General features: G+C 42.3%; 1 pseudogene; it reads right to left on the bottom strand.

Moving 5' to 3' along the window:
* Positions 1 to 3792: 3792 nt before the first annotated feature.
* On the bottom strand, positions 3793 to 8729 carry LOC136803175 (uncharacterized; annotated as a pseudogene).
* Positions 8730 to 8935: the final 206 nt, after the last annotated feature.

Here is an 8935-nt window from a genome sequence, read left to right as displayed (position 1 = left end):
TCAAAACGTCAGCCACATTCATAAAGGCTCCTTTCCATCAGCCATTTTTTTTAGAAATGAACCTGCGTTTTCATTTTCATTTGTTTATATTTTTTTGCAAGGTCAGCTTTTTCCATAAATTATGCGCGCGCATCGAAAAATATCACAAACCCCGCGAAAATTCTGCTCAGTGACTGGGCGCGTACTGACCAATTAGAGACACTCGCATATGCAGGGACAGATATCCCTGTAGACGAGTTACTTCGACCAGACCGTAAACCTGAGACAAGATTATAAAAAACTAGACGGTGAAATAGTTTACGGTCTGGATATCCAGGCTACAAAGTCTGGCAAATGGGAGATTGATATTGCAACATTGTTAGATCCATCTGTCTCTTTGTACAAGGTAGTTTCTATTTCTTTGTTTTTCACACTTTATTTTCAGGTATCCAAATCTTGGTAAAATTTCTTAAACCTGTCAAATTATTTAATGGTCTGGTAATATTTAAGTCTTACCTTCAGTTACCTTCCTTTTGTAAAAAACATTTTCTGCACTTGTCTAGGTTGCTTCAAATGCAGACGAAATACTTGCGCAAGATCATTGTGTATCAATTGTACTGGCTGGTGCAAAGAAAGCAATGTCAAACAGTGCAACATTGCACCTATACACAACCTCTATGGCATCAATGCGTCGATATCATAAAGTCAAACTGGGTGGTCTTGAGATCAATGGGAAAAAGTTCCGCCCACCAGTTAGGGCACAAATCAACGAAAAGAATATACCCATCATTCAGAAGACCATCGTTAACGCCTATAAACATCTGACAAAACCTACAGCTTTCAACAAAGCTCCGTATCAAGCTCTTGGATCAACTGGAACGTTTGGTAAACACTTTAGTATTATGAATGATGGGATTCAAAAATTTACCAAGGAGTTCAATCGAGTTTTTGTAAGGACAATCGATCCAGATTTTGATATTATCAATCTTCCTTGGGCACTTAGAGAAATACTAGCCGTCACCCGGCGTCGCACCCGCCGAGTAGAGTGTTGTTGAACACATCAAAAGCCCTTTGGATGGCAAGGGATGTGTTCAAATTCACAGCAAAAATTTCCACATTTTAAACGCACGTGGAAGAAAGTGTCCAAATTCACAGCAAAAATTTCCACGTTTTAAACGCAAGTGGAAGAAAATGTCAAGTTTACGACAAAATTGAAAGTTTTCCACATTTTAAACGCACAGGGAAGAAAACGTCCAAATTCACAACCAAAAGTTTTCCACGTTTTAAACGCACGTGGAAGAAAATGTTAAGTTTATGACAAAAGTGAAAGTTTTCCACATTTTACACGCACAGGGGGAAGAAAATGTCCAAATTCACAGCCAAAAATTTTCCACGTTTTAAACGCATGTGGAAGAAAATGTCGACCAATAATGATATATTGTATCATGTCGGTTGATTATCTTTGAATATTAAATCTAAACATGCATTTTAAACGTGAAAAACCTTTTGGTTGTGGATTTGGACGTTTAGATTCTAAAAAGTGAGTCGGTCGGTCTATAAAGTGAGTCGGTCGGTTTAAAAAGTGAGTCGGCCGGTCTAAAAAGTGAGTCGGTCGGTCTAATAAGTGAGTCGGCCGGTCTAATAAGTGAGTCGGTCGGTCTATAAAGTGAGTCAGTCGGTCTAAAAAGTGAGGCGGTCGGTCGGTCTACAAAGTGACTCGGTCGGTCGTTCTAAAAAGTGAGTCGGTCGGTCTATAAAGTGAGTCAGTCGGTCTAAAAAGTGAGGCGGTCGGTCGGTCTACAAAGTGACTCGGTCGGTCGTTCTAAAAAGTGAGTCGGTCTGTCTACAAAGTGAGTCGGTCGATTGGTCTACAAAGTGAGTTGGTTTAATTTTTCAAATATACCTAGCATGATCAAAGTTGATAAAATGTCCTGTTTTTCAAGAAATAGAAGAAAGAGATTGCATCTCTCATGCCAAACCAAACGAAGCATCAAATCCAGGAAAGATTAATAATAAACTTCATCATCAACCATTTCTTGTAACAATCACACAAAAATCATGATCCAATTCAACTCATTAAAGCATAAAACCCAAAGAAAAATAGCAAAAGAGCAGTAGCAACCAGTTGTTTTTTTGCCGCCATCTTTATTTTGACTGTTAGAAAGCAGTATGGTCCGATTAGAAATACGCTTCCGAACCGGGCGACGTTTCCCGATTGGCAAGGAACCGTAGGCGTTTTCCGATGACGTGTCTCAAAAGAAACGTACTCCGCCTCAAAAAAAAACTCTACTGTTTTTCCCGCTCGGAGCTCGATTTAAAAAGAAACTTGGAAAAAAATCCATAATGGCCCCCCCACGGCTCACTCACATTAGACTTTTAGTATATAGACAGGGAGGATCAATGGATGCAAAGAAGCTTGTAATTCACACTTTTAAAATGATACATGAAATAATAAAATTCAGGTAAGAAGTATTTTTTTTTACTGAATCACGTTCATTACATAAAACTTTGTTACATTACCAAAGTGCATCTGCAGACCCTACATTAATTTATTTTTTATTTGGTTTGTTTTTAAATGAATGGTGATTTCCCTTTACCTATTAATGATTTATGAAACATAATTTACCTTAGTATATTTTGATTTTTTACTCTTGTTTTTTAAGGGACAGTTCATTTCGTAACGCCGAAGCTGAATTCATCAAGAATTTCAATTCAAAATACCCTGATACCATTCCTCCCTCAAATATTCCACCGATTTTTCGATGTACCAGTTTGGCAAAGTGTGATTTTGAAGCGAAAGAAATCGAATTGGTTTTCAACAGCTGGCCATCAGCACTAGTTGCAGATGGTGCTAGTGTAAATCCAGCAGCTGGAAGGATCATGACCGAACAGTATGGACTAATCTCCCCGACAACCAGATGTTCTGGCCATGCTGCTAGTGGATCTCTTAAGAGAATGACAACCTCAAAAACTATGCAAGTAGATGCAATGGTTACTTTTGCTGAAGGGCTGAGACCGGTTCTGAAACATTTCAAACTCAGTGGCAAAAGTTCAAGTACACTAAATGATGCACTCGAAGTTATGGAAATGAAACCTCTCAAGGCAATGGCATGGTGCCCAACACGAATGGCCAACATACTTACATCGAGCAAGCGTGCTGTTGAAATTCTCTTCCCAATATGTGATGTCTTGGTATCAGCTAATCTTAAAGAAGAGAGTGTAGCCTACTTCATGTCACCAACCTGCATGATATTGCTTCATCTTATGGCAGATCTAGAGCCTATTTTTGTGGGTAAATATTTGCGTAGGTTGGACACCAATGATGCTACTCTCTTTGAGGTTTTTGACCAAACAGAGCTGTTTGTCAAGTTGGTTAGTGAACTCAAAACTCCTTCACTTGATGGATTTCTCCAGGGGCTCAGTGAAGACGAAAATGGAAACATCGTTTATGAAAAGAAAGAAAATGAAGATGAAGGTATAAGTCTTACTTTATAGTTTGCTGTCTTTAAATAGATCCGAGTTCATTTGAATATACTTTTTGTAAATATTTCAATGTTGGAACTAAAAGATATAAAAGAAATGATAAATCACAAATGTAATGTCTCTAATAGTTCTCTATCTCCCCCCAGTCATTACTGAAGGGAATGACGATAATATATACACGTGTGCGCAAGCCTTCAAATGAGAGGCTGGTTGAAAGTTTCTGGATGTAGTTCCATAATGTACTAACAAAAGCTTGTGTCTGAAAGTCTTTGACGTACATAAATAAACAGTGTTCAACGAAAACTTGTGTTTGAAAGTTTCTCAAGTAAATCAACAGTGTTCAAACAGAAGTTCATGTTTGAAAGTCAGTAAGGTAGCTTGGAGGTTTACGAATATGACTTGATCTTCGTAAGGCTGAAGCTTGCGCGTTGGTTGTAGGTGTTGGATCCAAAGTTGATGTTGGTCCGTCGGTGCTGCAGAGGGGTTCTTTGATGGATGTGTCTGCTCAGTCAAGTGAGCAGGTGGTGTTGGAGATACGCCGTGAGCATAAGTTGTTTCTCTTGGTGTGTTGAGCAGTTGTTGGGCTGTAGGAGAAATTGGTACCGGGATGTCGTTCCCGACGAATTGTGGTGTTTGATGAACAGGTACGTAGCGGCGGAGAAATTTACGATTTCTGGGAGTGACACGTCTCGATCCATCTACACGTACAACGTATTGGTCATGTTGTCTGACTTCGACGACAGATCCGGTTTTGTCCCACTTTTTTGGATGGGGGCCAATTTGGTTCTGCAATCTCACTCGATCACCAACACGGAGTGGGGGCAGGCGTCTTGTGTGCTGCTCCAACCGTTCAGCAATCTTCATGTGACGATGACGGAGTGCGTTCTCGCGGTCTTGGAGGACGTTCTGCCATGTGGAATGTGGTAGGTATTTACCAGGAAGGATTGGAATAAAATCTTTGATGGGACGGCCAAATAAACACATGGCGGGTGAGAGCTTGGTGTCCTGGTTAGGTGTGTTGCGGTATTGTAACATTGCACGTTGGAATGATTCGGTATCGAGCTCCCCATTCGGTCCAGAGTTGTCGGTGAGCATTCGCTTGACGGTCTTGACACCGATTTCGGCGCGGCAGTTGCTGTGTGGGAAGGCAACAGATGAACGGCGATGCTTGACGCCCCAATTCTTCAGAAAAGTTTCAGTTGATGACGCGGTGAATTCTGGACCTCCATCAGATGATAACTCGTCCGGTATTCCGTAGGTAACAAAGGAGCGTCGGAGACAATTTATTAGGCTGGTGGCACCCTCTTTGGACTCTTCAACGATGGGCCAGTTTGAATATCGATCAACACATACGAGGTAATAATGTCCTTTGTGGTGAAAGAAGTCACCACACAGATATTGGAAAGGATACTCTGGGTATGTGAGAGGCGTTGGTGGAGCAGATGGTTGCGATGGGGCGATGCGGTCACAATGGTTGCAGTTGTTACGTTGTTTGACAATGTCTTTTGAAATACCAGGCCAAAAAACAGACGAATCAGCTCTGGCGGTCATGGATGTGACACCGTGGTGTGCCGCATGCAGGGCAATCAGGACGGCTTGTCGAAGCTGCTTGGGAATGATGACTCTGTCCTTGTAGAGAGCGACACCATCAACGGTTGAGAGATGATCTATGAATTGATGGAATGGTTGAACTGAAGCTGGAATTTCGTTTTTGCTAGCTGACATGTTAGAGTCGATGAAGTCAATAAGCTGTTTCATCTCAGGGTCACTGGCTGATAGTAGACGTACTTTGTCCCAAGTGATCGATTGGATTGATTGGAGAGTATGGTTGGATACATTGATGGGTGCAATGTCATCTTGGAGAAACAATGGTTCTGGCGAAGGATCACCCGTTGGATATCTTGACGTTGCATCAGATGCACGGTGTTTCAGTCCAGGGATGTGATACATGGAAAATCGATAGCGTAGGGTGAGTTCTTTCAGGTTCTCAAGCCGGTTGTTGGGTATGTCATCCAAAGAGCGATTGGTGAATAGACCCAAAAGTGGTTTGTGGTCGACAGCAATGATCAGTTCTTTACAACCAAGGACGAAATGTCTTGCCCTATCAAGGGAATACGCAACTGCAAGAGCCTCTCCTTCCACAGGTGCATAGCGTGATTCAGCTGGGCTGGTGAAACGACTGCCGACTAGAACGACTTGCCACCCATCTTTACAGCACTGTGGTTTGATACTTTTGCACGAACAATGTTTCTGATAGAGTAAGAATCCCACACCGGTTTTCGACCAGTCGGTAGCAAGACATGTAGGCAATCCTTTGTCGAAGATCTTAACGCCTTTTTCGATTTCGCTAACGATATGCAGTTTCGACTGTTCAAATGCATGCTGGAGTTCGTCCGTCCAGCAAAACGGAGACTTTGGTTTTAACAATTCACGGAATGGCAACATTGTCTCTGTCATACTAAAAGCATATGAAACTTGGTTTATGAGCCCGAACGGGAAGTCAGTGATAGCCCTTAGCATGGATGGAGCTGGTCGTACAGAACCAAGGGTGATCTCGAACCCCGCAAATTCAACAATGTTCTCTCCAAATTTGAATTTCGATGGGTTTTGGATTATCCCATTCTTTCCACAAATGTCTAACCACTTGCAAGCTTGGTAAAAACTAGCTTCAAGGTCCTCAGACCAAAGTAATGCATCATCAATAACTTTGATCTTATCAGGAAAGTCTGACACAATCTCGTCGAATCTACGTGAATAGCCGTCGCCGGATGCTATGTAGCCTTGAGGGAGGGTTTTGTAGCGGTACCTTCCCCAAGGGGTGATAAACGTTGTGAGATGGCGGTCCTCTTCTCGGAGAGGTACACTGTGGTAACCGTTCCAAGCATCAGATACGGTTTTCCTTTTGTTTGTAGGAACGGAGCGCACTTGATGATACGGTGATTGCGTGTGATGAGTCTCTCTAAAAGCATGTTTATTTAGCGGTTGAAAGTCGACAGTTCGTCTTGGGTTGCCATTCTTTTTAGCGCAGACAACCATACGGTGGCACCATGTAACTGGTTCTCCTATTGGTACTGGTTCAATCACGCCTAAACGAACGTCACGGTCTAGATTAGCTTTGACTGTGTCTTGCCAATGGATGGGTACGGGTATGGGAGAATGATGTGCAACTGGTTCTGCCTCTGGGTCGATCATGAGTTTCATAGGAGGTGCTTCCATTAGTGGCAGCGGCTGATGTTCGCAGGTATTGAATGTACTATTACCATAGTATTCCAGTAGAAAGTTCTCTAATTTGTGGCGGTTCTCATCTGTGGCTGGAAAAGGAAGTTCTGTTGGCAAGAGTGGTGGGAGGGCTCTTCTTGGGCAGCCACACTCTGAAACAATGTCCTGAGGGATGTTGATATCTGCCAATGATAGGGATTCACCAATAGTAGGGAAGGTTTCGGAGATGATACCCAAGTCTATGCACGCTCCCCGACTCAAGAAGAACTTGTCGGACTCGTTTGTAACGTAAACGAATTGTTTTGTTTCCTTGATGGTACCATCCTCACGTTTTCCTGACATTTTGAGTATAATCGCACCAAGGACTTTGATTGACTGGTTGTTTGCTGAGTTGAGTTTCATGGTTGTTGGAAGAAGGTCCTTCTTGTTGAGTCCAAGACGTTGGATGTGTTTGAAACTGATGAGGCAACTCTGGCATCCCGTATCGGCCATTGCTCGGACTTGAATCGGTTTTGACTCGAAGGCAATTGGTTTGAAGCCAAGCTGGAGGTAGTCTTCTTCGGCAACTTGGATGGACAACGGAATGAAGGGCTGCGATTTTGACGATCGCTTTTTCCAGGTGTTGGTCGACGGATCGTAACAATGGTGAGCAATTGGCGACTCTGTAGAAGCGTTGGAAGAAACAGCACATAGGGTATTGAAAACACTGTTGGATTCTTCTTGGTTCAATTGGTTTGAAGCCAAGCTGGAGGTAGTCTTCTTCGGCAACTTGGATGGACAACGGAATGAAGGGCTGCGATTTTGACGATCGCTTTTTCCAGGTGTTGGTCGACGGATCGTAACAATGGTGAGCAATTGGCGACTCTGTAGAAGCGTTGGAAGAAACAGCACATAGGGTATTGAAAACACTGTTGGATTCTTCTTGGATCGAAGCATTGTCAGATTTCTTTTCCACACGTTTAGGTTTATCCTTGCTTCTGCACATGTGGTCAAAATGGTGAGGTCTGTGGCAATATCCGCAAGTGTGGTTGAACGCAGGGCAAGAGTTTCTCCTAGACTGAGACGTGAAGTTTGTACCGTGACCAAACGTGCCACAATACGAACATTTAGAGTTTTTATCAACTTTGTCAGTCTTATCAGTTTGTGAGGATTGTTTCAAAGTGTCTCTCTTAGATTTTGAGTAGTTACTTCTGATGGCAGCAGCTTGATTGTCTAATAAACGATTCGCTGATCTCTTGCCTGCCTCTTTGGCTTCAACAAAATGAAAGACTTCCTCTAAGGTCATGTCCTGATTTGTATGACCTAAAAGTTCTAATTGAATGTCAGGATCAACAATCCCACGGCACAAAACATCACGTAAAATTTGTTCGGTATAGTCTACTACAATGTCACACTCATCTCCTGGGCAATCGATAACGTATCTGCATACTGCAGCTTGTCCCCGGAGGCGGGCACCGAAAGCACGAATAGATTCATCTTGATCCTGATGCATGTTGTTTAGAGCGACTCGGGCAACCATAATATTTTCCTCTCGGACGGCAAGTGATTTGATAGCTGCTAAGATGTCGTCCTCTCTCTTTTCGGTTAGTGGTCCGACAGAGGATCTCGTTAAATCTTTACGTAATTGTTCCTCGCAACACTCAAGCAATTGAATGATAATTTCTCTTCCAGCGACACGTGTGGCTTGTTTATACTCATTCCATCGGGTCAGGAAGTACGTCCAGTCTTCAGATGTGCTGGATGATACGATTGTTGGGCGCTTGACTTTCTCCACCTTTGTTGTGCCTTGACCTGCTTGGGCTGGACCGTTATGTGTCGAATTGGCGTGGGCGGTGATAAGGGCTGCAACAATGACTGCCTCTGTGTCTGGGGTGGCATAGTTGCATCCATGGACGGGGCAGTTAACAGACGGCATATTTAAACCAAAAGTTCCAACATAAATAGATCCGAGATCATTTGAATATACTTTTTGTAAATATTTCAATGTTGGAACTAAAAGATATAAAAGAAATGATAAATCACAAATGTAATGTCTCTAATAGTTCTCTAGTCTTTAATTTGTATTTTGTCTCTACTTGATGTTAAAGATAGACATTCATAATTTTCATTGTCTTTGATTTGATATCAGATTTTCTGGTTTCTTGTCTTATTATCTATCTCCTTTTCAAAACACTTTAATTTGGTGATTTAGTTTGCGTAAGTAAATTCAAAATACATTGCCATTTCTTAATTTATCAGGTGGACATAGTATAAT

Source organism: Clytia hemisphaerica, unplaced genomic scaffold (genome assembly GCF_902728285.1).
Source record: "Clytia hemisphaerica strain Z4C2 unplaced genomic scaffold, Clytia hemisphaerica genome assembly, whole genome shotgun sequence".
Lineage (NCBI taxonomy): Eukaryota > Metazoa > Cnidaria > Hydrozoa > Leptothecata > Clytiidae > Clytia > Clytia hemisphaerica.
Note: the sequence above shows the minus strand (reverse complement) of the source record. Positions and strands in the feature narration are given on the sequence as shown.